The sequence below is a fragment of the Pteropus vampyrus genome, unplaced genomic scaffold, assembly GCF_000151845.1.
Source record: "Pteropus vampyrus isolate Shadow unplaced genomic scaffold, Pvam_2.0 Scaffold36, whole genome shotgun sequence".
Lineage (NCBI taxonomy): Eukaryota > Metazoa > Chordata > Mammalia > Chiroptera > Pteropodidae > Pteropus > Pteropus vampyrus.
The window spans coordinates 1,319,228-1,346,568 of NW_011888817.1; the positions used below are offsets into that span (position 1 = coordinate 1,319,228).

Genomic DNA, 27,341 nt, shown 5'->3' on the forward strand with positions numbered 1-27,341 from the left:
CAGAATCAAATCCTAGTTCTATCACTTAACTAATTGTACGGTCTTGGGCAATTTATGTTTTTTGAGATCCAATTTTATCTGTAAATGAGAATAAAAATAGTACTTATACTTCATAGGGTTCTGGGGAAAATTAAATAATACACATGAAGCATGCATTTCATATAATCCCTAACAAATAATTATAGCAACTAAATTATTAAGTTACTATGTGAAAGCTTATTTCTCCTTTAAAAGAATTACCTAATTAAAAGAAAAAGAGCTAAGAAATTATAGCTTTAATTACTGAGATCTTATTTGGTGTTTCTAAACTATAGTTTCAGTGTCCTCCTTTACACTTAAAAATTATTGAGGAACCAAGAGTTTTTGCTAAAATGGGTTATATATCCATGTATATTTACCACATTAGAAATTAAAACTTAGAAAATACTTGAATATCTATTAAGTTATTTTAGGACAATAATAAATCAATTCTGTTAACACCAGTAACATTTTTTATTTTTAAAAAAGCCACCTAATTTTTTCTTCTAATTTAGGGAAAAGAGTAGCATTGCTTTTACAGTTTCACAAATCTCTTTAATGTCTAGCTTAATAGAAGACCAGCTGAAATTTTATATGTGCTTCTGCATTCAATCCGTTGTAACATGTTATTTTGAAGCCTATGAAGAAAATCTGGTCTCATGTAGATAAGTGGTTAAAAAAAGGGAGGAGGAAATTAAGAGCCCTTCCTGAAAATTGTGCATATTATTTTTTGCTATTCTATTAAAATTTGATAAGTGATAGTTTTTAAAACAGGTGCAATATGGAATCTGAAACCATATCAATTAACTTTTCATACATAGTTACATTAAAATTATTTCTATGTTACATTTTCAATGGATCTTTTATCTCTGCATGATTTTGTAACATCGTGTATTGAAAATATTGGTTACATTAAGTTATGCAGATCTTCCAGATGTTGACACATTTCATTGCATAATATTAAAAATCGAATCTGTTAATATCACCATTGATCTCACCTGAAGTCTTTTAAGTATTGAGAAGCAGTCAAACTCATGGTGGCAGATACCAGTTTCCACTATTCTAATTTTTACTTAAAACCTATAATTTTATTATTGGAAAGTTTTCATTGAAGTGACAGGCACACTCATTTATTTTTGAAAATATCTGCTAAATATCCAAGACTGAATAATCATAGTTTATCATTCTTTCAAATAAAAATTGTGTTACTTTTTTTAAAAAAAAAGCCACTTGTTCTGCCAGAAACTCACTCACACAGTGGTTTTCATTAAAACCATTAACAGGACAACTATGCGACCTAAGTGCTTTGTATATACCTCCCATTCCATCACACAGAACATTAAAAAGATGCATACTCAAGGATCAATTTAATTAAATGAACGCTTTTTACTGTTTCATCAAAGATATTAAGATACTGGTGCTTTTTTTTTAAGAATTCATGTTGGAGAAGAACACAATCATTACAAGTAGTTTGGTACTTGATTCAAGCTAGGGTGCCAGCCATGTGACCCACCTTTGATTCTGCACCATCAATGAATACGTCAATAAAGTGAAAAAGGCAAAAAATATCTTAGAACAATTATTAAAATAGTTCTGACCTCTGCCTCTAAATAGTATGCTACTGTAAGAAAATCATACTCTCTCTCACAGGGCCCCCTAATGCCAGGAGCAGGATTTCAATGCTATCAATATCCAGAATAAAATTCCTAGAGCAGAGTAAATCTACGTAAGCAGGCCAAAAGCACAGTGCTCCAAGGGCACCAAGGAATCCCATAAATGTAGTTATGCTAGATTAATATAAAAATGGTCAAGTGAGGTCATGAAAAAAATCCAAAGGGTTTTTCACAAACACTGACAGAGAACTACTATATGATTATTTATGAATGTGCTTTCTGAAAAAAGAATAAACTAGTATGTATGCTAGAGTGCATTCGTTAGCCCATGTTCAGTAAGATTCTAAAATGAATGCAGCAATGGCGGCCTGCTCTACTGTAGCTACTGCTCAACTGTAGCCAGTCCATCTGGGCCTCAGCCCATCTGGGCCTCAGCCCATGGTCATGTAATTCTGCTTCTTCACCCTCGCCTTAGGATCTTACACGCTAGGCCCATCCAATAAGACCCTCGCTCATCAGTGTAGTTCAAACCATTAGAAAATCAAAGATTCCTTGTTCTTCCTTTTCCCAACCCTCTTTTCTCTTTCTTTAGTTTCAGGTTTAAGTAGCTAAGCACCCATTTCATGACATCACTGTCTGAAATGAAGACGGACTAAGCCAGTGACACTGGTATCATCCAAGAGCTCTGAGCTAAATCAAACACCTAGAGCCAATAACACCAGCCAACATCTAAGTTTCAAAAAACTTTGAACATACTTCAACTTGAAGCCCGGAATTTAACTGAAACAGATTAATTTCAGACTATGTTAAAGAAGTTTGTTACAACAGTTCTAAAAACACTGAACTCAGGAGGCAGTTTATCCATACCAGTAATCCAGAGTACAAATCTGATTTTAGCATTCCACTTCCTTCACTTACTGCTTGTATGATTTCTGGGGGGGTTACATTTAACATCTCTAAGCGTTATGTGTCTTTGCCTGGAAAATAAAAACAATAATAGTACCTACTTCAGAGAGCTGACATACATTTTTAAATTAGAGAATTTATTTAAGGCATTTAATCTAGTGTCATGTAAACATAAGTGTACAATAAATCACTGCTAATATGAAGAACTCTAAGTGTAATTTTTCTTTCTAGTATAAAGGTCAAAATAAAGTACCAAAAGCAGCTGAACCAATTATAAAATAACCAATATTTTCCCTCAGATTTCAACCAGTTATATACCAGCTTATATAACTGTGAGTAAATTTTCACTGTTGTATATTACATTCCCTTCTTAGAATATCTGAAAACATAGCTTTAGAATCTAAAAATTTAGTATAAGTCATGTGCCACTTTATGAGGGAGAAATGCACCATCAGGCAATTTCATCATTCTGCAAATACCACTTACACAAACCTAAACAGTATAGCCTATTACACACGTAGGCTACATGGTATATAGCCTATTACTCCTAGGCTACAAACCTATACAGCATGTTACGATACTCCAACTCAACGGTACCTATATTTGTGTACCTACACATATCTAAACATAGAAAAGTACTGTAAAAATGCAATATATAAAATAATGGTACATCTGTAAAGGGCACTTACTATGAATGAAGCTGGCAAGACTGGAAATTGCTCTGGTGAGTGTGTGGTGAGTGGATGTGTAAAGTCATTACTGTACACTACTGTAGTCTTTAGTGTAAGCTAAGTTTTTTAATTTCATTTTTTTTTTTTTTAAAGCCTACAGCACCTGGTATTCCTAGGTGGTCTCCCATCCAAGAACTAAAAAGGCCCAACCCTGTTTAGCTTCTGAGATCAGACGAGATCAGGCGTACTCAGGGTAGCATGACCGCAGACTTAATTTCATTTTTCAATAGTAAATTAACCTTAGTTTTAAATGTAACTTTTTTACTTTGTAAACTTCTTTTAACTTTTCAACTCTTGTAGTAATGCTTAGCTTAAAACACATTGTATAGCTGTACAAAAATATTTTTTCTTTATATCCTTATGAGTTTTATTTAAAAATTTTGTTTTCTAAACTTTTTGTTAAAAACTGTGGCACAAACACACACATAAGTCTAGGCCTACACAGGGTCAGTCATCACTATCACTGTCTTCCACCTCGACATCTTGTCCCTCTGAAGAGCTGTCATCTCCTCTAACAATGCCTTCTTCTGGAAAACCTCCTCAAGGAGCTGCCTGAGGTCTCACTCTTTTCAGAAATGTGTCCATGGTTGTATGCTTGGTTTCTTTTTTTTCATCATAGATTTGCTTGTAAGCAGATAACATCCCTCTCCATTAATGAAAACCTTTCAGTGTTGGGATATATGTTTTCAAACTTTTTAAGGAGCTTGCCGAGGTCTACAGAAGCTTCTGCTAAACCCTTAACTGTGAATTTTCTTGGGGGTTCCTCTTTTTCTCCTTAAGTTTCCTCTTCTCTTGCCTCTTCTTCAGCTATGTGTGCCTGCTCTAGTTCCAACTACTTCTCGTTAATTAATTCCTCAGAAACTACCCCTAGGAACTCCTCAATGTTATCCTCATCCACATCCAGGTTAAAGTTGTTTGTCATTTAAACTGCAGCACTGTTGGTTTTTGCAACCTCCTCATCCTTGGGAAATCCTTTGAAATCATGGACAAACCTCCTGTTTTCTTCCAGATGGCATGCATACACGCCTTAGCAACATCACTCCCATGCCCAAGTAAGATTCTTGATGTAGTTACAGATGTCATAATCCTTCCAGAATTGCAGTGTCTTCCTCAGCTGCAGCAATAGCCTAGGCAAAGGTCTTCTTCACGTAGAAGGCTTTAAAAGCTCCTGTAACTTCCTGATCCATTGGTTTGATCAAAGAAGTGGTGTTTGGAGACAAAAATACCATGTTGATATTGGGATGAAGATCACCAATGAAAGGGGCATTATCAACAACAAGCAAAATCTTGAAAAATAGGTTATTCTCCATACAGCACACACACACACACAGTACTTCTCCATTCGCTGGCACAGCAATTCAGGAGGGTATCTTAGAAGAAAAGCTGAGTCATCCGTGCCCTCTTACTGCTCCTGTAGTACAATAAGAGTATGTGCTTGTCGATATGCTCGAAGGCCCTGGGGTTCTCAATGTACCAAATCACAAAGGTTTTAAATTTGTAGTGTCGAACACTGCCCCAGACTGTTATCCTGTCCTTAGAAGCCTTAAAACTTGTCATTAACTTGGCCTCCTTACAGACAAAAGTCCTTTTAGGCATCCATTTCCAGAACAGGGAGGTTTCAACCATATTGAACATTTGCTCTGGCAAGTAACTTTCCTATACAATCAGTTTCCAAAAATTTTTCAGCTGCTTTCACATCAGTACTCAAAGACTCACCACTCACTTTCACATTATGTACTGAATAACGATTCTCGAATTGTTTAAGCCACCCAGAGCTTGCAGTAAAGTGAACATTGTAGTTGGGTCCCACCTTTTCTTTCAACATGCAAACAAACTTCTGGTTTTGGACATCATTTTCATGGTGCTGAGAGGCATATACTTCTGTGTCTGGTCTTCAGTTCGGGTCATCAAAAGTTTCTCCATGTTTGATATAGGCCCTTCTCAAACTTTTGTTGATCTCACGGCTCTCAATGAGCAGATCCTTTAACAGTTTCCGTCACTTTGTTCTTGTTCTTTAAGATCACAGCTATGGTAGAATGAGACAAGCCTGACTGACGAGCAATAACCACCACTGATTTTCCACCTGAATAGTCCTCATGTACTTTTTTGTTTCCGGGTCAATCACTCAACATAACCTCTTACTAGCAACATTAGCAGTGGATTTGTACACTTAGGGGCCATGATGAACAAAACAATACAAGATTAATCTAGCACAAGAGAAAATGATGAAATCAAGAGATATAGTAAACACGAGATATATGAGGCTGCTGCCAGCATAACACAGCGTACTACTTTACAGCAAACTTTTTTCATAATTAGAGTCTACTCTAAAATAACAATAAAAAGTATAGTATGTAAATACATAAACCAGGAAGTCACTTATTACAAGTATTATATGCTGTATATAACTACATGTCCTATACTTTTATACAATTGGCAGCGCAGGTTTGTTTACACCAGTTATCACCAAAAACTAGTAATGTGTTGCGCCTACAGCATTATGACAGCTATGACGTCACTATACAATAAGAATTTTTCAGTTCCGTTATATCATGGGGCCACCATCTATGTGTGATCCATCACTGACTTTAAAATGCAGTGCATAACTGTACATATTCAATACTGAGATTATTAAATAAAACCTAAAACAATCACAAATACTTTCCAGGCGACACTGTAATGTCAAGAGTCATGAACTATGGCGTCGCCAGGTTTACCTTAACAAATGACTTATCTAAAGGGAAAATCTGTGACAGGCGAGGGAATAAAAAATCATAAACTTTCACAAGACACAGATTAAGACATTTAGGGTTCAACAAAACTCTCCAAAATCTCTCTTAAGAATACAAATACAACAAAGAGGGGTAGCACGTGCAGTAATATGTTACATTAGTCTCTATAATTTTGTGTGCATAAAATATTTCATTAAAAGGTGAGTCACCTGTGTAAAAAAATGACAACACAAGAGAACTCTTTAGTGCAAATTAAAAATAACTATGAAATATAGTTTAGCTATGCCTGATAAAGTTTATGTACACAGTGTAACATGTTTTTAAAAATAACAGTTCATCTTGATGGTTTACTTCTAAATGAGCAAAATGTAGGACAAAGGCCAACACTGTTAATTTTTGCCTGTTAACTGAGTCAAAAGACATTCTTTGAATAATCCACATAACTGTCTAAATTCTCCAATTGATATTATCTAATAAAACATAAAAACATTGGGTAATTTAAAAATCAACTGACACTGATGAAAAAGATTCTTGTCTGTATTTTATGAATGAATATCAAGTACCAACAATGAGTTGGATGGGATACACCCATACAAAAAGGAAATAAAGTTCATTTGACTTTACTTTTTAAATGACAGAATAATTTCCACAAGATCAAGTCTCGCACTACAGCACGTAGCTGTAACAGGGCATACTTTGTGAAGAAACAGAAGAGAAAATTAAGCTTTTCTTTGTATTTTTCATTAAAAGAAATTGGAATTTTCTTTTGCAACTCTTTTTAGGTAAAAAGATAAAATTCTACAAAACGATACTGTTGCCGCTGCAAAGTATGAACAATGAGACTGGGGGTTGTAAAAGAGAAAGGGCTAGTGCAAGCCCTAACAAAGGCCCAGCACACTGGAGAGGCTAAACCCTGTGCATGAAAGCACTCTTTGTCTTTCTGGTCAATGCAAGGCCATTGAATGTCCCAGTATATAGTTTTAAAAAAAAAAAGGGGGCAGGAGAAGAGGGAGGATGGGAAGTTCTGCCTCTTTAGGGGATATCTCCTCAGCTGCGTGGCTACAATAAGGATGAAGATTGCAAGGACACAGAAAAGCTTTCCAAGCATGCAGCTACCCAGGCTTTGTTTATTAACACAGACCAGCAAAAGGACTCATGTGCCCTGCTTACGCTACATCTCACTTTACTATTAAAATTCAGAACTGCATTTCTGCTTCACATTGAACCTTTCATTCTAGCTCATTCAGAAAACTACAGAGGAAATAAAATTAAAGTCTTTTGGCTTCCAATGTAGACTCCAGCAATAGATAATCCCGTCCCTTTTGTTTGAGGATATCAGAAAAGTTTAAATTTACAAAGACATTTCATTTTTTGTTCAAATGTTTTTCAAAAGACCAAGTAATCTAAGGAGGTTCTCTAATGAAGGCCACAGCAGCTGAGCGTTTAACACAGGTTCACAGCAGCGACCCCTCGTTTCAGTACTCTACACTTCTTTGCAAATAGCACACCCTCAGGGTGTGGATCCTAACCATTTTCCTCACTGCCATAACTTACCAAATGAAGGAAAGTTAGTGAAAGAAGTTGTCATAGCTTAATTAAATTTGATTGATAACTCAAATTTAATTATATTATTTATATAATTAGTTATGAAGCTACAGTTGGCATAAGTGTCTGAGGTTCTAAACAAAGAAAAGGTCCATTCTCTGGTATTAAGATTAAAAATAGAAATGTTGATTTGCTTAAAACACACACAGGCACACACACAGAGGACATTCATATGTCATTACTGGAAATTTTATTTCAAAATCCCACTCTATTACTAAGGTTTTATATATGCATACGGCTGACTTTATGAAGCACATTAGAATTCACTTCTGAGACATCAGATTGCAAATGCATTTTAATAATTAAAGTTTATTTTTAAGGTTTTATAATTAACTGTTGAACTAGAAATTTTGCTTTAACACTACTTTAAGAATTAATGAATTCCGTCTTTTGAGTTGAAATGGGTATGAAATTGTAAAATCAGAGATTAGGAAGAGTCGTGGGACATGATCATATAAAAATGAATGTCTAACTAAAGACAAAAAAAAAAGGACTCAGAAATTAAGTAACATCCTAAAGGTCACAGAGCTTCAGGAATATCCTTTATAATGACAGTAGAGAATAAAAAGTCAAATTCATGTACAGTTTGCAACCTCACTATCTACTGGGTCATGATTTGCAAATGAGTAAATCTTCTACTGGTCCCAAAGGGCTTCTAACACAACTTCCTGGGAACCGTACGGACTTCTGAAAGATAGGGTATTTCTGTGAGGATAAAGGGATATAATAAAAACAAAGAACGGCAAATAAACTTATTTGATAAATAAAAGGAAGAAGTAAATGTTATATACTTTGAAATAGTACAAAGAAAACTACAGCTACAACCATAGCCTGTAGATCTGCAGATGTCCTGTGCTATTAACCATAACTAGTTTTCATAAGATCACTGTTAAAAAATTCAAATGGTACAGAGCATGTAACGTAAATACCAGTACAAAAGGATGTAAGATTGTACCTCCCTTCATTCAATCTTTTTCTCCTAAATGTAACCACTATCAAGTGTTTTATGTATCTTTCCAGAAATTTTCTACACATATGCATACACTATCATTTTCAACAACTCTTAAAAATTGCTTCTATAATTTATCATTGTGATTATTCTAAAATTATCAAAAATGTCAGATCACTATAGGTTTAAGAAATAAAATTTCTAAATATGAGTCATTCACAATTATGAAAACATGATGATGAAAACTGTTAGATGAGAGAAGTTAGAGAAAATAAATGTACCAAGTTTTAATAGAACTTAATATTCCATCTGTAAAGACCATTTTTTGCATTTAATTTCACACAATGGAGGCAATTAAAATATACATACTAGATAAATCATACTGTCATTTTGACAAGTTATATAATCTATTAATCATTGCAACCATTTCTAAGTGTAGTCCATCTTCATTTCCTTTCAGTTACATTTTATTAAATGTTACAATCCAGTAATCACTCCTTTATAAATAAAATTAGGTCAAATCACAAACTAACAATAACACTCCAAGTCCTGATAAAAAAGTCAAAGAACAAAAATCTATTACACTACAAATGCGGTCTTTGGTAAATATGTCCTAAGAGATCTAAAATTCAAGATATCAGTTTTAAATATGCATAGCCCAACTGATGGGCGGGTAGGGTGTAGACTAGGCTAATGAACATGGATCTCAACCACTCACATCACCAAAAAAAAAATCTCAGTATAAGAGCAGCGACGGTATGAACTTTAAAATCAGACTTGAGCTAGAATCTCACATCTACCACCAAGCTTGGTTTCTAACTTGTAAAATGATATTCTTAACAAACTTAGTAGACACTCAACAAATGGTGTAGCAATTATTATTACTATTAGGAGTAGCAGTTTTAAAGGAGAGCTTTCATATATTATAATAAATGTAATGCTTCCTACAGTAGCATTTCAAACACGAAATTACCAACAGAGTTCCTGGCATAGTAGAAAAAGATATTTATACATACAAATACACATTCCATTTCCTAAACTTATGAATGTACACATATGTTATCATATGGCTAAATTCTAAAAAGTATGAGAACTTAGCTTTGGACCCAATATTTGACAATAAAATGTCAATAATACCACTTGAGCATACTTTCATTTTTCCATTTGCCCTTGTGAAACAATTTTTTCACCTCAACCCAGAGAATTGGAAGGGAAAACATTTTTAACTTGTTTTACACTGGATCCTAACTATAATACATATGTATATATTAGTCATTAAGACCATTTCATTGCCTTCCAATCTATAAGCTGTCACTATTAAGAGCAACTGTGATACACCAAGATTTTGATGAAAAGAAAAACTGGTAAGCAGCAGTTTCTTCCCTCATTGCTCATATTATCAAAATTCTTTAATTCTGAATGTACTAGTATTTACCATGCTTCAGTGAACCATCTCAGTAGATATGACTCAAAAATCCGTAACTTAATCCCATATTGTTCTAAGTAGTAAAAAGTCTTACTGTCTGCTAATCACATCCTCCTGAAATGTCCCACACTGAAAACATGGCCATAATCTATGAAACTCTACTATTTATCCCTAAAGCGCTTCCTTCTTCTGGCTGTTCACTGTTTACAGCACCATCATCTATCCACAAGCCCAATGAAGCGGTAACAATCAATCTTAACTTCTCTTACTCCCTTACCCTACACATCATCTATGTTTCATAACCAGACAGAAAATGGGAAAGATCCTCTGCTGCAGCTTAAATTGTGACATTTAATTAAGCTTCTTTAATTGTTGTCAATTTCTCAACTAAACCACTGCTTCAAAATATGCTACTTAAGTGGCCACTGATTCTCTTGGGATTTCATATTATAAGCACATTACCAAAACTTTGTTAAATAGAAAATTTAAAATCTACCCACAAGTCTACATCCCAAGACCACTCCATTTTTGTTTTTTCTTCCAGTACTTTCTCTTATGTGTGCATTTTCTTAACAAGTTAACAATATACACACTACCTTTTGCTTATTAAATCATGTATTTTGCTAGTATTCATTACTGTATTTCAAAAATAAATTCATTATAAATGTATAAATTTTGTTGAAATATAAGACTATAAAAAGGAAATTAAAAATCATTCAACCCCAAGCCAGTGATAATCACTATTAAAAATTTAGTATTTCCTCCCAGTCCTAAGAATTAACTGTTTGATTTTAATCCTATATTGTTAATGAAACTGATAGAATATGGAATTTCCCTAATAATGGCCTGAACTAACTTGGCCTGATTCAAGTTATCATTAGTCCAAAGTGCCATGCTGATTTTGATTTTCAAAGTGATTGATCATCATTTGTATATCTTCAAGACTACAATCACTAGCATGCAGCAAATCCAGGGAAAACTTCCTAAAGGCAGAGCATCATCGAAAGCCTACCAAATTAAATAAAATTAATTTCTACCAAAACTAGAAGAGTAACACTAAAACTGTAATCATCCTTTCATATAAATGATATTACAAGACTTGGCAAAGATTAGAACTCCCTATTAAAACACACACACACCACACACACACACACACACACAAAAGATACAAAAACCATACAAAAGAACTATTTTGTTTCTCGTGGGAGTTTATGCGTAGTGAGAAGACAAAAGTGAAACTTTAAAATTTGAAAAACAGATGAGACAAATTCTAAAATACAACTCTAAGATCAGGGTCAAATTAAAAGGAGACATATTCCTCTTAGTGTTTCCTTTTTATTGGTATGTACTCTTAATTGTGGCTTTAATGTAAAAAGGAAAATGTCATCCCTCTGATAGATCCTGACTCGACCATTCAAATCTGTTACAGAGCCCAGGAAAAAGACACCATGAGTTACCCACACCTCACCTCGTCTCCAAAGCTCCTCCAGACCCGCTGCTATCTGCCCACCCCACTGTGATCTCCGCTTTCCTAGCTCCAGAATACCTCCTTCCTCCCGCTTCCACTTCGACACTATTTCTTCGATCCTGCTGTTTGTCAAGTCTCTTTAACTGACAACATTGGAATCGCCATCCTAAGTTTACCCTATCTGACCTTCGGTCCTATCCATAACATCAACAGAAAAAGGACATAAGCCAAATTGTGAGTTTTATTGGTCGAAACCTACTACTCATTTAGTCTTCCCATACCAAATAATGAGAAACAGATGTAATAAGACATTCTTCATCTTATATAAAGCTCAAATGCAATGCAGAGCTACAGAGATGAACACAAATACTTTCAGTTCTATAAGATTTATTCATTCACTCACTCATTCACTCCTTGAACAAATATTTATTAAAAGCCTGCTTTACGCCAGACATTGTTTTTAGGAACACGGGACAGATTTACAACACAAAGTCCACACTCTCTTGAAGCTTATAGAAAACCAGTTAACAGTATGTCAACATGTCGGTAAATGACATTTCCATCTTATAGCTTTAATCTTCATATATCCGAATAGTAAACAAATTAAAAATTGTAAAAAAAAAAAAAAAAAAAAGGTTTTAAAAAAGGGGTACAGATATTCTTGTAAGTAAATAATGTGAACAAAGTCACAAAGTAATCTGCAATCAAAATAGCCACACTAATTATATTTTAGGAAAAAAATTAGAGGTTTTTCCATCTAGAGGTTATCAAATCTCAATCTCATACTGAAATGTGACAAATATCTACTCTAAATGTTAGCAAAGGTGATCACACAGTAATCGGTAAGGGCTTAATAGTGAATACCTATTCTAGCCAACCAATATACAAAAGGATAAGAGGGAATTGTTAAATGCCCATCTGTGTAGGGCATTATACTATAAAACATAGTCTTAGTCTCAAAGAACTTATAATTTGGTTAAATAACATATGAGTATAACAGATAACCATTCAAAAAGTTTTTTGAGGAATGCCAATCAGTGACACCAATGACTGTAGGAATTCAGAAAGCAAAGAAATGTTTGTGGACTGAGATAATGAAGAACCATACCACAAAGAAGAAAGGATTGAAATGGATTATAGAAGAAAAGTTAAGACTGAGATGTAAAAGACCAAGAGGCAGTCTAAGTAACGAAAACACAAATACAGGAATAAGAATATACCTGGAATAGTCTATGACTATATACTGTGATTTAATCTAAGTAAGTAGGTGATCATGTTCTCTTCTCTCCACATCCCCACAGAATGAATGGACACTGCTGCCATTTTTCCACATCATTAATGGACGTAAAATGGTGTCACTGTGCATGTGCAGGCTAGTACAAGTAAACAGGAGGTCCACACAAGATTAGGAAGTCGCAGGATATCAGAGCTAAAAAGGATTCCAATTCTACGACATTCTTCCACAGATAAATGAAACTCAGAAAAGTCACCAAATAAAGCCACAAAGTCAACGGCAAAGTTAAAATTATTACCCAGGTTTTGCTGATGCTTTATGATTGAATATAACCTCCCTATTGAGTCTGAGGTAGCTGCAGAATCTTCCAAGAGAAAACAAGCAGTAGGCAATCAGGCAAAGGTCCAAGCAAAGAAACAGTACAGATTTGTCATCATCTTAGAGATAGGATTAAAGTTATAGGAGCTGATGAAATCGCGAAGAAGTATATAGAAAAAAAAAAATGAGAGCCAAAGACCATATCTGAGAAAATATACAGGTGATCGTGTTCTTTTCCCCATATCCCTGTCTTAGGCCACAGAATGGACACTGCTGCCATTTTTCACATTAGTGGATTGAAAATGGTGTTACTGTACTTATGCATGCTATTTTTGTTTCCTGTCCACTAAGCAGTTAAGCCCTGTCCTAGGCTACAGGTGTCCCAACTTCTATTGGTGACCGACAGTTCAACTCAAAGATGACAGAAGGGATGAAGAACATGTACTGGGATTTGAGGGACCCAATGTATTCATATTCCTACCCCTTCAAAGTTCTAAGCGAAAGAGATGTCAGAAGAGAATTAAAAAAATGCCAGCTTTACTACTGATAAAAGCTAAACTAGGGAATTCAGCTTGTGCCCAAGAACAAACTGGGCTTTCTACTCCCTCGGCCCAACACTTTGGAACTTGTACTGGAGGCCAAGTGGGTCAGTAGAACTGGTATTTATCTAGCCAGCTACCCAGCAGAATACAGAGAATGCAAGAGAAGGACCACTGGTTTTTAAAGCCCTTCCAATCATTAACTCTGTTCTCACCTGAGACTGAAGAGAAGCACAGAAGGCTTCTTCCCAATAGAGCCGGGCTCAAGAATTCATGCAGGTTCTAAGAACTGACTTGACAAGGGAATCAATTTGATGTCTAGTGATTTCAAAGTATTGGTTCTCAACTTTTGCTACACATAAGAATCACCTCTAGAGCTATTAAAAACCCAAATGTTCAGCCTGTACTCTCAAACTAAATCAAAACCAAATCTGGAAGTGATATTCAAGTTTTTAACTCTTTCCAAGTAATTTCAATGTGCAGCCGAGGTTAAGAAGTAGAGTAAAACAAGAGCAGAAGCCAAATGTTACAGAGTTAAGGTATCAGAATGGGTGATGAGGAACGTGGAAAGAGCAAGCAAAGACCAATCTTTCAGCCAATTTTGTATTTAAAAATGCAAACTAAAACAAAACAACACTGAAATAATGGCTTATGCAGCAGCAGCTCAAGATAGGTATCTTTAGTACTGAAAGTTCTGAAAAAGTTACAGGCACAAGTTAAAGATTCAGCAGCAAGGTCAAGAATGAGCATGTGAAAGTAGAAGAATGGAGCAGGAACCTTGAGAAAAGTGAGAGGGAATGGAAATAAGACCAAAAGGAGATGACAGGGGTGTCTCTGTAAAAAGAAAAGACAACTTCCGAAGAAAGTCGAGTGACGATACAAACAGAAATATCTTCACGAAGAACTAGAAAGTGAAACAAGAACACTTTTTCCTCATCTTACATTCCCATTGCTTTGCTCTTCTCAGTTAAGTCTGTGAAGTTATCTGTACTGGTAAAAAATGGAGGAGGATCTACAGAGAGGTAACTGAAAGCCTGAAGATATGTAAAATATCTTAACAGAAAACAGAGAAGATACTGCAAAGTTTCCTTGCCTTTGCTGTGCTCGCGACCACGGATTTCCCAGCCTCGCACATTTTAAAAATAATAATGTGTGTATACTACCAACCATTGTTACTCTCATTTCTCATTTTTTAGCCAAGATAACCAAAGTTATCAACAATATTTTCTAAAATTAGGCACCACCCAAAAACATCTGTGGTGAAAAAATGTATATATTTTTTCAAATAAACAGTTCTGTAGAACACAGACCAAGCTAATTGAGAATTATTCATTCATAACAACATAAAATCAACACTTCGATATTCTTTGGCTGAAAATTTAGTTAATTTAAATGGCAGTCTGAGATTTTCCACTTCAGCTCAGCTCATCACTGAACCTACCTATTCTCCTGTACTACTTCAAAAAGTTCTTCCTCTTCCATTTTCATGACACTCTGATGCTTGTTTTTAAAGGGAAAAATGGGAAAGACAACTTATTTTTAATAGATATTGACCACAATTATATAACTGTAATTTTTTTAAGTACTTCAAATGTCAACAATAAACTCAGAAAAATAACTTGCCCTTCAAAATAGTATATTCTTTAGCAACAATAAATTATTTTTAATTACATAAGCTTAGAACCTTATAGATACTTTCAATGCCTTTTTAAAAGAGTTTAAGAACATTTATATTTTTATTATGCTAAGAAACTTTCAACTTTATTTTCTAAAAGGTTCAATTAAATTTAAAAAATTAGAGCAATGAGAATGAATGAACTAGAAGTATGTACAACTGGTATGAATCTCACAAATGAGGTTGAATAAAAGGAATCAGATACAAAAAAAAGATACTTCTGTGTGACTGTATTCTTATAAAGTTCAAAAACTGACAAAAAACATATGTTGTTGGAAATAGGTACATGGGAGCAGATAGTGACTGGAAGAACACCTGGGTGTCTTCTGTGGTTCTGAGAATATTCTATTGCTTTATGTTCTATATTGATGTTTTTAATATGGGAAAATTTGTTGTGATGTTCACTTACAATTGTTTTGAAGTGGTTTGTTACCGGCACCAGATAAACTTATCTATGCACAAATACAATTCTTCCACTGTTGACAAAATTAGGAGGCAGTTATTACGGCTTCAGCACTTGGCCACCCTGGCCCAGTTTCTAAAGCTCATACATAAAATGGAGTTGCTGTGAAAATTAAGTAAATTAATCCCTGACACAGTAGCTGGCATAGAGTCAGTGCTTAATAAATGTTAGCTTGGGTGGCAGGGGCGGGGAGGAGACTGTTATTCCTTCAGTGCTCTCTATAACATATTCTCTGTCTCATCAACACTTTTGCCTCACCAGCATCACCTAGCTCATCCATACTCACCCAAATCCTAACTATTCCTCAAGACCAAGTTTAAATCCTTCCTCTCAAAGAATTTTATGACTACTCTTACCTTCAAGTTTCCCTTTTCTAAGACCAGCTGTATCCACAAAACAGCTAAATAATAATATAATGTACATATGTAAGTTTTACCTTAAAAGAACCATAGTTCATTTCTCCCATGTGCTCCACAATGTGAAGACACAATAACCTAAGAGTTCACAAACCACAGTAGTCCCCCTTTATCTGTGGGGTTTCGCTTTCTGTGGTTCCAGTTAGCTACAGTCAACCGTGGTCCAAAAACATTAAATGAAAAATTCCAGAAAAAAACAATTTGTAAGATTGAACTTGCACACTGTACTGAGCAGTGTGATGAAACCTCATGCCATCGTACTCTGTCCCATCTAAAATGTAAATCATCCCTTCACCCAGTGTACCCACGCTGTATACATTATCTACCTGATAGTCACTTAGTAGCCACCTTGGTTATCAGATCCACTGTCACAATATCACAATGCTTGTGTTCAAGTAACCCTTATTTGACTTAATAATGCTACATTCACGTAATTTTTATTACAGTATATCATAATAATTGTTCTATCTTATTATTGTTGTTGTTAATCTTATACTGTACTTAGTTTATAAACTTTATCATAGGTACGTATGTATAGGAAAAAAACAGTGTGTATACACATAATTATAGGGTTTGGTAGTACCTGTAGTTTCAGGTATCCACTGGGGGTCTCAGAACATATACTCTGCAGATAAGGAGGGACTACTATATTAGGCCCATCCTTTAATATGTCACACAAATGAGTAACAACAGGAGTGTTCTAGTTGGATATTCCAAGGATCTTCTAGATATTAATACTTAAGTGATCACTTATAATCACTCTATCACTTTGAAGTCCTACTACAATACTCCAGCTAAGAATCAGGTGAGCAGCATAAAAAAGCAGGGGGAGGAGTTTCACAATCCAAAATTTGAAGCTCAAAAAGAACATGCACTTATGCTATAAAAACTAAAGGCTAATAGCTATATCTCAAATCTGCTCCTGGGATGAAGTGGGATGCTGAAGGTAAGGAGAGAGAGAGAGGTGCTACTTTGGAGAAAAGAGCCTCTCAGCAGTGGCAGGGCGTTGGGGGAAGAAAATTAAACATCACTATAATAGCAGACACTACTGAGCACTCCCTGGGCCCCATGCTAAGCATGCACATGCACTTGTCATTTAAGACTCAAAACAACTGTGAAATAGGTGTGCCATTATTAAACCCATTTTACAGATTAGGAAGCTTAGGAACAGAGAGGGTACGTGGCTTTCCCAAGGTCACAAAGCTAGTGAGAGTCAGAGCAGAGATTCAACCCAAGTCATCTGAGCTCTAGCTCCAGTGAAGTCTGTGGCCCCCATCTTTTACTTCCCCCCTAGAATAAATTCATGTATTTATAAACAACTAACTTAAGGACTGGAGAGAAGCTTAACAAAGCTTTGTTTCAATTTGAAAGGATAGAGGAGTTTAGATGCATTTTCAGTAGAGTACTGCTCTTACTACATTATATAAAAACTGCTTGATTCTGTTGATTTATTATCGGTTATGAAGTACAAGTGGCATTTTTTTTGGAATGTCATAAATTAGTTGGAAAATGAATTACAAAGTTAAACTTGATACTTGTTAAATAAACATCTCATTATTTAATAGGTTTTCACACGCCTAATGTTGCAATATTTTCAGCAGTTAGCACCCAGATACAGAACAAATTTTCTGCCAGATCAAACAATAGATTTTTTTCAGTTTGGGCTAGTTCAAGTTCAGCTGTGATTCAATTACTGTAGTCCAGCCAATAATATTGAGCACTTCTATGTAAGAAAACTCAATTTAAATGTGTGAAAAACTTATTTCCAAGGCATTTAACACATCAGCTGAGGGCTAAGTCTGCCAGTTTGCATTACACATGTGAAAGATGTATAATTACACTTCTACTGGTAGCAATGCTAAGTTTCAAGTAACTCCAGATTTCAGACTCAGGCAAGACCAGAATCATGATTATTTTGGAGGCTAGAGATTTACAAGTCAAAATCATGTATGAAGGTAAAACTGCACAGTGGAAAAGATAAATATAAGAGTATATTTATTATAGTCCACTCCCTAAATAAAATCCTCCAGAAACTTCTGTTCCATTTGATGGACCAGCTTATACTCTTATGAGATGTCTTCATGATCCTCCCCATTCTCTCTTAATGGTAAATTATCAAAGTATTTGAAGATTGTAAAACACCTACCTAGCCTCAAAAGATCTGCTGCAGTCCTTTTTAACTGCCCTAGCCCACAGACACCAGTAGACTTAAAACAAGACCAGACACTCAGGGGGAAAAAAAGGAGTCACTCAAAAAGGAGTACCTAAACTGACATAGATCAGAACATTTGGGCCAAAAATTTGGGTTAAAAGTTACTGTCACTGAAAAAAAAGGGGGGGGGGGTAAGAGGGGGACTTAAATCGAACAATTTTTTTTACTTTAAACAGCAGAAAATAAACAACTACCAAAAAAACCCACTTCTTTTCTATATTATAATTGAGCAAAATTCTGTCGCAAAAATCCCATAAAAAAAATAGAAACACTGGTCAATGGTATAATTCCGTGATGACAAAGAACATGTATTAAATGACAATATAGTGAAAGCATTTCTATAAAAGAGAAATGTTGCGGTACAAACAGCTTTCTGATCTAGGGCCAATTCAAGGATTGAAAGTACATCATATTCTCTTCCTCAAATATTATATATCTCATCAAATTCAAGGCACATTGCAGAGCCTTCAACATATGTATTTCATTCGGCAAACATTCAAACTGCCATCTAAGAACCTGTAGTAAAGATGTGCTATTGCTTGTTATATGGGCACTAGTGGCTTCAAACACTGAAAATCAACAAATATGATACCCTACTAAGGAAACGTAAAGAGTAGGTAGTCTTTATTCTGCATCTACAGAAGGCCATCTCACTGAGGCATGTACAGCGAAGGCTTGACTGCCTACAGTAAGAACAATTTTCAGAATTTTGAAATCTCAAGCTGTCACAACCAAGATTGGTTGATATTTCAGTATGTTGGCTTCTAAATTTTTCTGTAAGGGAAGCATAAAATGCATTCATTTTGGCCTGCTAATAAAGTATATTCCTAAAAAGGATCTTGTACCTACCGTTTCCTCTGCCTGAGACACTCCATCCACAGATATGCATATATCCCAACAACTTAACACTCCATTTCCTTCCTGTCTCTGTTCAAATTTCCCCTTATAAAAAGAAGCCTTCCTTGACACGCCATGTAAAGTAACAACTCTCTACAACTTCTCTGTATCCTGCATTATTTTTCCACATAGCACTTATCACCATATGACTTTACATATTTGGTACTATCTTTCTCCCCCTGCTATAATATAGGTTTTGTAAGAACAAATCTTGTTTTTATTCACTGCTCCATCTTTAGCTCCTAATACAATGTCTGGGACACAGCTGGTATGCAATAGATGTTTGTTGAATAAATGAACAAATGAATGAATTCCTTAACCCCACCTATGCCTAAGGCCTTCCTGGTTTCCTAGCAATAATATGTTAACGGCTTGTTTTGAGGATTCTATGATTCAAACTGCAACAATTTCATAAATCATTTGCATTATACCTAGCAACTTATATTGCACTATCAGGCACTAATATTCATGAAATTACCCAGCATCTGCAGCAAAGAACGTGCAAAAAGAACATACAATACACTAAAGAAAGAAACAGTAAAGGGAAAGAAAGACAAGTATCTACATTAAAAACAGATTTCTTAGACATCATAGAATTTACTCCACTAGATCTGCCAGTAAAAGTAAAAAGTATTTCTTCCTACATTTAAAAGGCACCCATGAAAATAAATTTAATTATTAAAAATTTGAGCACTGTCAATCATATAACTTTACTTTGGTCATGATGAAGCTTAGATCTAAATCTGAAACCCACATCCAACAACCACCAAGGGTCTTTGGCATTCATTTCTATAAAATGCTCATGCTTTTACCTACTCATTTGTTTTTAATCCCTATCTTCATTTTCCCTTTCCTTTTTGTTTAGGAAAAACTAGATTTCCTTATCTAGTTTTTTCACCTAGTATCATTTCAAGTATTTTTATAAACCACTTTAAATACTTCTTAGAATGAAATTCGAAGATAGCACAGATTAATTAACTCTAAAGATTACTATTAGATGTCCTTTTCTGCTCAGGATATAGAAAGCTACAAAGAACATAGTATCCACACTAAAGAAGAAAAAGTCAGATAATCTAAAATAACTTTTCTTGAGCCCATCAGAGATCGCTGACGTTGCAAGGCAACCAAATAAACTGAATTCCAAAGAGGGACAAGGCCCTCCAATAAGGACAGAACATACATGGCAAGTCACAAGGGAAAGAGGTAATTATAATACAGTGTGTTTAAGAAAAAATCTGCTAAAAATTTAATAAATTCCTAAAAGCTAAGCGTGGGCTAGCGTACCAGTTTCCCAGCTGGGTTCCCTAGACACAACAGGAGTCTGCCCTCACCTGCAAGGCCTCTTTTCTTTAAGCCTTCTAGGGTGCTTATGAGAAAGACTGAGTTCATGGCAAAAGACCAGAGAAAGTCCTACTCAGTGTCACAGATGTGCAAGAGGTGATCAGCCATTGCTGTGAACAGGCACAAAGCCCCATCTGATTGCTCGGATCCTTTTCTTCTATGAAGTAAAAGCCACTTTAGGCCACTGGAGAAGGGGCAACAAACCCTTTCTCTCCTAGGACACTGGAAAACACTTATTGTTGCTGCGATAAGGAGATAAGCAAATCCTTCTACTCCTGTGGGGAAGGGTAAGAAACCGCGTTGGGCCTAGGATCCCTTACTGGTATACCAAGCAGAAGTCTCCTGAAGTTGGGAGGGGAAGGAAACCCTTTCCAAGAACAACCACAAATTCAAAGCAAACACTGGCTGACGCAGGGAAGAGGAGAGGGAACAATCTGCCTCCACCACAATCCTAACATCACATAGCAAGCAATAGCTTCTACCACCAGGGTAACCACTTTAGCCATCACTACAAGACTTTGACGCCTGTAGTGCACCGAAGTTAATGATAAAAATAAAACCCCAAGCTATCTCAACTCATGACCAGTTTGACTCAACACCCCATATCAATGGCCCAACAGCCCATTCCCAAACATAAATACTATATACTCAAGTCCTGACTTCTACAAATAATGTCCAACACATAATCAAAAACTATGAGACACACACAAAAAAGAAAATCATCTGTAGTGAGGAAATAAAAGCAGTCAATATAAGTAGACTCAGGGATGGCTCAGATGCTGGAATGATCAGAGATTTTAATTATTATGATTAATATGTTAAAGGAGTTAGTGAAAAAGGTAAACAACATACATGAACAGATAGGTAGTTTCAGCAAAGAAATGGTAAATATTTCTAAAAGTCAAATGGAAATGCTAGTAAAAAATATGTCAGAGATAAAGAATTCCTTTAATGGACTCAGCAGCAGACTAGATTCGCCTCATGAAAGAATCAATAAACTTGAAGATACCTGAAGACACATCGACAGAAATTATCCAAACTGAAACACAAGGAGAAATAAAGAAAAAGAGCACCCACTATTGTGGGATACTACCTAACGGTCTAACATACATATAAGTCTCAGAAAGAGAAAAGACAGAGACTAGGGCAGAAGAAATACTTGAAGAAATAAATGCCAAGATTTTATCAGAAGTAGTGAAAGATATCAAATCACAGATTCAAGCTTAGGGAAATCCCAAGCATGATAAATATAAAACCAAACAACAAACACACATGCCTAGTCACGTCAAAGTCAAAGAGCTTGAAGGCAGCCAGAAGGGGGAGGGTGAAGGTGAACTTTTATACATACTGAAGAACAAAGATTAAGAATTACAGCAGATCTTCTCAGAAACTAAGGAAATCAGAAGACAATGACTTTTTTTCCCATTAAAGTAGTAAAAATAAAACAAAACAAAAAAACGTCCACTCAATTCTGTATGCAGGAAAAGTATTTGTCATAATGAAGGCAAGATAAAGATCACTATCAATATAAACAAACTAAATGGCAAACCTAAGATAAATACTGCTATATATTTTTACTTGGAATGCAATAAACACGGCAAAAAGTGTCTTTGCTTCTGAAGTGAGGTAAAAAAAAACTAAGAGGTTATTTTCCATAAAATTCAAATGTTTTCCCTTAACATTCAAATGAAAGTTTATTGTTTCCCAAACATCCTTCTTAAAACTTTTCACATTAACTCTGACACCTCTTGCCCAATCTATGGCTTAGAATGCTATGGAGGAACGGAAGCAAGTAAAAGAGAATGGAATGCAACCTCCACTACTGGAAAACAGTATGGAGGTTTCTCAAAAAATTAAAAATGGATCTACCTTTTGACCCAGCAATTGCAATTCTGGGTATTTATCCAAAGAAAACCAAAACAATAATTCGTAAAGATCTATGCACCCCAATATTCATGGCAGCACAATACACAATAGCCAAGATATAGAAGCAACCTAAATATGCCCATTAACAGACAACTGGATAAAGAAATTATGGTTCATATATACAATAGAATATTTCTCAGCCATTAAAAACATGAAATCCTACCATATGCAACGACATGGATGGACCTAGAGGTTACTATGCTGAGTGAAATAAGTCAGAGAAAGATAAATACCATATAATTTCAATTATATGTGGAATCTAAGGAACAAAAAGAACAAACTAATCAAAAACAGACGCACAAATATAGTGGACAATTTGGTGATGGACAGAGGGAGGGGGATGGGGAAGCTGGGAGAATGAGATGAAGGGTTAAAGAAGTACACATTAGCAGTTGATAGATCTGTCACAGGGATGGAGAGCACGGCAGAGGGAATGCAGTTAGCAACGATATGATGGTTAGGTGGAGGGGCAGGGGAGGGAGGGAGCAATTGGGGGAATCGTTTTATGAACTATATAGATGTCTAACCAATGTACTGTGGACTTGAAACTAACTTAAATAAATAATTTTTTTAAAAAAGAGAGAGAGAATGGAACAAACCTAGGGGAAAATGCTGGATCCAAAAGAAGGTTCTCTCTGTATAGTAGAATTATGGTTGATTTTTTTCTTTCCATCCGCTAAAGCTTCCAAAGTCTCCATTATAAATATGTATTATTTTTGTTTCAGATGAAAAAAATCCTATTAAGCAAAAATGATAATGTACCAGAGTTAAATAAGAGTGCACTTTACAGACAAGACTAAGGTCTTGTCTTTCTTCATGGTTGGTGTCTGTCCCACACGAGTGTGTAGTATCACTACTACTCATAGGAAAGTGAATACAGCAATCAAGAAGTAAACACAGTTCTAACTCTACAATAGCCCCATCTTTTCAGAGAATTAAAAATCAAAAAGGAGCAGCTTCTAGCTTACATGCTCCACCCATCACCATCTTCTTGAACAATTAAAAAAAAAAAAAAACTAACAGAAGACTATGCTTTTAAGCAGCTATTTAAACCCAAATGCTACAAATACTAGGATTTTAAAAATATCGGATATGCTGATAATAAAGCACCAGGATGGTTCAAGGCACTTCATATACTCTAGTCTTCCCCATTACCCTAATAACATAAGAACTGCTATTTCCAATTATAGATAAGTAAGAGACACCAGGATTTAGATTCTGAAAGATCACTATCATCATATCCATTATCCCCCCCAGTCCTTAAATTGTATTCCGAGATTCCTACTGTAAATTTCAATGTCCCTTTCCTCTTCTACACTTATACATATTAAAAGTGAACAAACTATTTTTAATGTCTCACATAAAATGTTTACTTCATTGAGAAAAATAATTTAAAATGATCTTGGTCCCTGCCTTTTAGGAGGTGAAAATCTTAAGCGTTCAAAATACTGGCTAATAACACTTAGATCAGGTCTTTCAAACTAAACATCTCTATTTCTCATTCAAAATAAGACTTAATAACCTATAAAAAATGCAAAGTCGGAAGTTCAGAAAAATTGCTCACACACTAACTTATTTAATAATTCTACTATCTCCTGCAGCTCAAGTAAATCAAAAAAATTTGGAAAAGTCAAATATAAATATGTAGTAAATATATAAAGAAACACATTGGACTAATAAATCCCAAATTCAGGGTAAGTTACCTCTAATGAAAGAGAAGAACAAGGTGAGATGTACTTTAAGTATAAAATATACAGTGGAGTACAAAGACTTAGTACCAGAAAGAATGTAAAATATAGTACCTCACTAACTTATAATGATCACATCTTGAAATGATATTATTTTAGATACACTGGGTTGTCTGTTATTAAAATTAATTTCACCTGATTCTTTTTATTTTTTAACATGGCTACTAAAAAATCTAAAATTACATCAGTGGCTCACATACTTCTGGACAAATGATCTATAAAAAAATAAAAACAATACATAAGGCACTTCACAAATATTCACTAAGTAGTAGCTGAAAGTGACTCTTAGATCGAAATTTCAGATATATTAGCTAAAGTAATCTGTAACCAAACCCAAATTCAGTGTTTTTAAAAATCAAAAATTAAGAAGTAAAGGAAAGTATGTCCAGTATTTTCGCCATAGCATCTTTGCCACAGACATCTATGCCACAAGGATTTTTGCCACATTAACTTATTAGCCATAATAAGAACGATAAAATAACTGGTTGGGGTTTTTGTTTGGTTTCATTTCTCCATTGATGAATCAACCATCTTCGGCAGACTTAATATATTTAAGCTAGTTTTCAGTTTGGTTTCATTTCTCCATTGACAAAGTTCTCACAGTTACTCCCATTTTCATATTACATATAAATCTTAGCTAGCCCTCAAAAGAGTCTATACAGTAAAAAGTGGACATTGTGGTGGTGGCAATGGTCTTAAAACAGTTAGCATTTCTTCCAGAAGAGGATGGTTTACTCCCAGAATTGGATTCTTATTGTGGAACACAGTACACTGGGAGGAGGAAAAGAGGCTAAGGGCTCTGAGGATACAGAGTTGAATCCACACTTCCCACTGAACCAAGACAAGTGCTTAGATACAAGCCACAAAATAAAATCAGTTATTTGTGTACCACTGCCATGAATCTAAACACATTTTAGATGTATTCAAATATTTTCATTTCACAATAAAGTCCTTTTAATTTTAAATCGTTTTTAATGTCCGACTTTAATTTTTTGTTTTTGCATCAAAATTATGGCCAATTAGTTATGTGGTGAAAATGTCTGTGGCAAATGTTGTGGCAAAGACACGTACCACAAAGATGCTTACAACAAAAGTACCTAAGGTCAAAGAAAAATTTACACTGTCAGAATTCTAATTACCCAGGGAACGTGTTTATAGTCTGACAATGACACTCATTAACCCAACAAACTAAAAGCACAAACTCCACTTTTCTAGATTAATTAATATGCAGTAAAAAAATTCTTCCTCCTCCTATTACACCAAATTACACCAGAAATAGCCCAGTTCACCAAAATCATATCACAACTTAAAATCCAAGCTCTATTTATAAGAATTACAGAGAAATAAACTTCAAAACATCCTAAGAACAGGTATTTACTGATTAATGCAAACCATTTAAATTGCCTGTGAGTATATACTTGTAAGATCTGTCCCCTGAGGATAAAAGTCAAAGCTCTTACTCTTCAGGGTCTAGAAAGAAGTCATAAAAATTAATTCACTGAGTACAGGAATCGGCCTGACCTGAGCTTCTCAAGAGTGATCTCAAAGAAAATGAGGAACCAGAGTAAGAGCAAAAATGCACAAATACACCCAAGGCAAAATGAGAGAATTCCTAAAGTCCTCTTTCCTTTCCCCAAGCCAGAGAGATTTACATGGCTGAAAAGTTCTGAACAGATCAAACCAAAGGGGCTATAAATGAATGTTGACATCTAGAGGCCCTAAGAACTGACTAGGCATTCTTCATCTCTAGAAGAACTCAAATAAAGGCCAGTTCTAAAGAAGCTGTAAGAACGATTAGTCTTCTACTCAACAAGTTACATTAAAAGTCCCAAAACCTTGGAAATTTGACCCCAAGGATCTCCACAATATATACAGTCAAGAATCACAGAATCAAGATAGTCTCCTCTCCAACTCTTTATAACATAAACAAAATGTTCTTTAAGGGCAAGACATGGCCTTAGAAACTGCCCTGAACTGCACCCACTTAAAAGTAACCATTTAGCCAAACTGTAGCCTTGATGATTTACAGTTCCATTGTATATATTTTCACAAAAGAAAGTTAGTCTCACTACAAACAAATGAAGACCTATCTATTCTATATACGAGATCCAGAGATAAACACAAAAATACTAGTGCTGATCTCAAACATCTAAAAGTAATAATAGCCAAGTGGTTCCATATCCCTTGGTGGTGATGTAACACAGTAAGGATTGACTCAAGCTCACTATCTGTGTATAATACATAGAGATATTTGAAACCAGACTTCTTTTGACATAAGAACATACCCAATGTGACCTACCCTCAGCCTGGATAAGTTAAAAACTGGTATCCAAACTCCTATAGAACCCTGTGCTTTTATTTAACCCAGCAACTATCACACTGTATTACATATTACATTTATCTCTGTCTCCCTCACCATACTGCCGGCTTCCCTAGTATCTTTTGAACCTAACACAATGCCAAACATATCACAGAAAGCTCAAAAAAATAGCTGCTGGTTGAATGAATATGGAGCTTTGTTGTCCAATTCAGGAGTCACTAGCTACACGTAGCTATTTAAATATAAATCTGTTAATTACAATTAAATAAAATTTAACAATTTAGTGGCTCAATCACACTTGCCACATTTCAAGTGCTCATTGCCACATACGGCTAGTGGCTGCCACAATGGACAGTGTAAACACAGAATGTTTTCATCATCACAAAAAGTTCTATTGGACACTGCTGGCCTAGAGAATCAATCCTTTGATTCTGGAAGCATCTGAATAGCCTACTTTTCATACTTTTTCCTAACAGGGTTATTATTCTGAGAAAGAAAAGGTTTTCTAAATGTACGCAATCCCAGTAATAACCAATACGATCAAAGGAAAAGAGTTCTTCTCCAAGACTGTCTCTCATATCAATTATACTTCAAACTTCTCTGATAATTCTTTACTGCTAAAGTTTTCCCCACACAATTCCCTATTGTACCTAAAAGAAAGCCTCTAATGACAAAAAGCATTGCTGCCTATTTCCAGGAAGATAAAAAAAAAAAGGATATGGACTATTTCTGCCCTAATCATAGGCTAATAAAATAAAAAGGTCAAAAAGGTCCTTAGAGTTAAGTTAGTCTAATTAACCAATT

At 35.2% G+C, this 27,341-nt stretch overlaps 1 protein-coding gene and 1 pseudogene across 2 annotated transcripts in view; both read right to left on the reverse strand.

Annotated features, from left to right (window-relative positions):
• The window catches only part of EIF4G3 (eukaryotic translation initiation factor 4 gamma 3), a 247,084-nt gene that overhangs the window by 189,030 nt on the left and 30,713 nt on the right, over window positions 1–27,341 (reverse strand). The gene's annotated exons all lie outside the window — the stretch shown is intronic.
• Window positions 3,360–3,478, reverse strand: LOC111738344 (annotated as a pseudogene).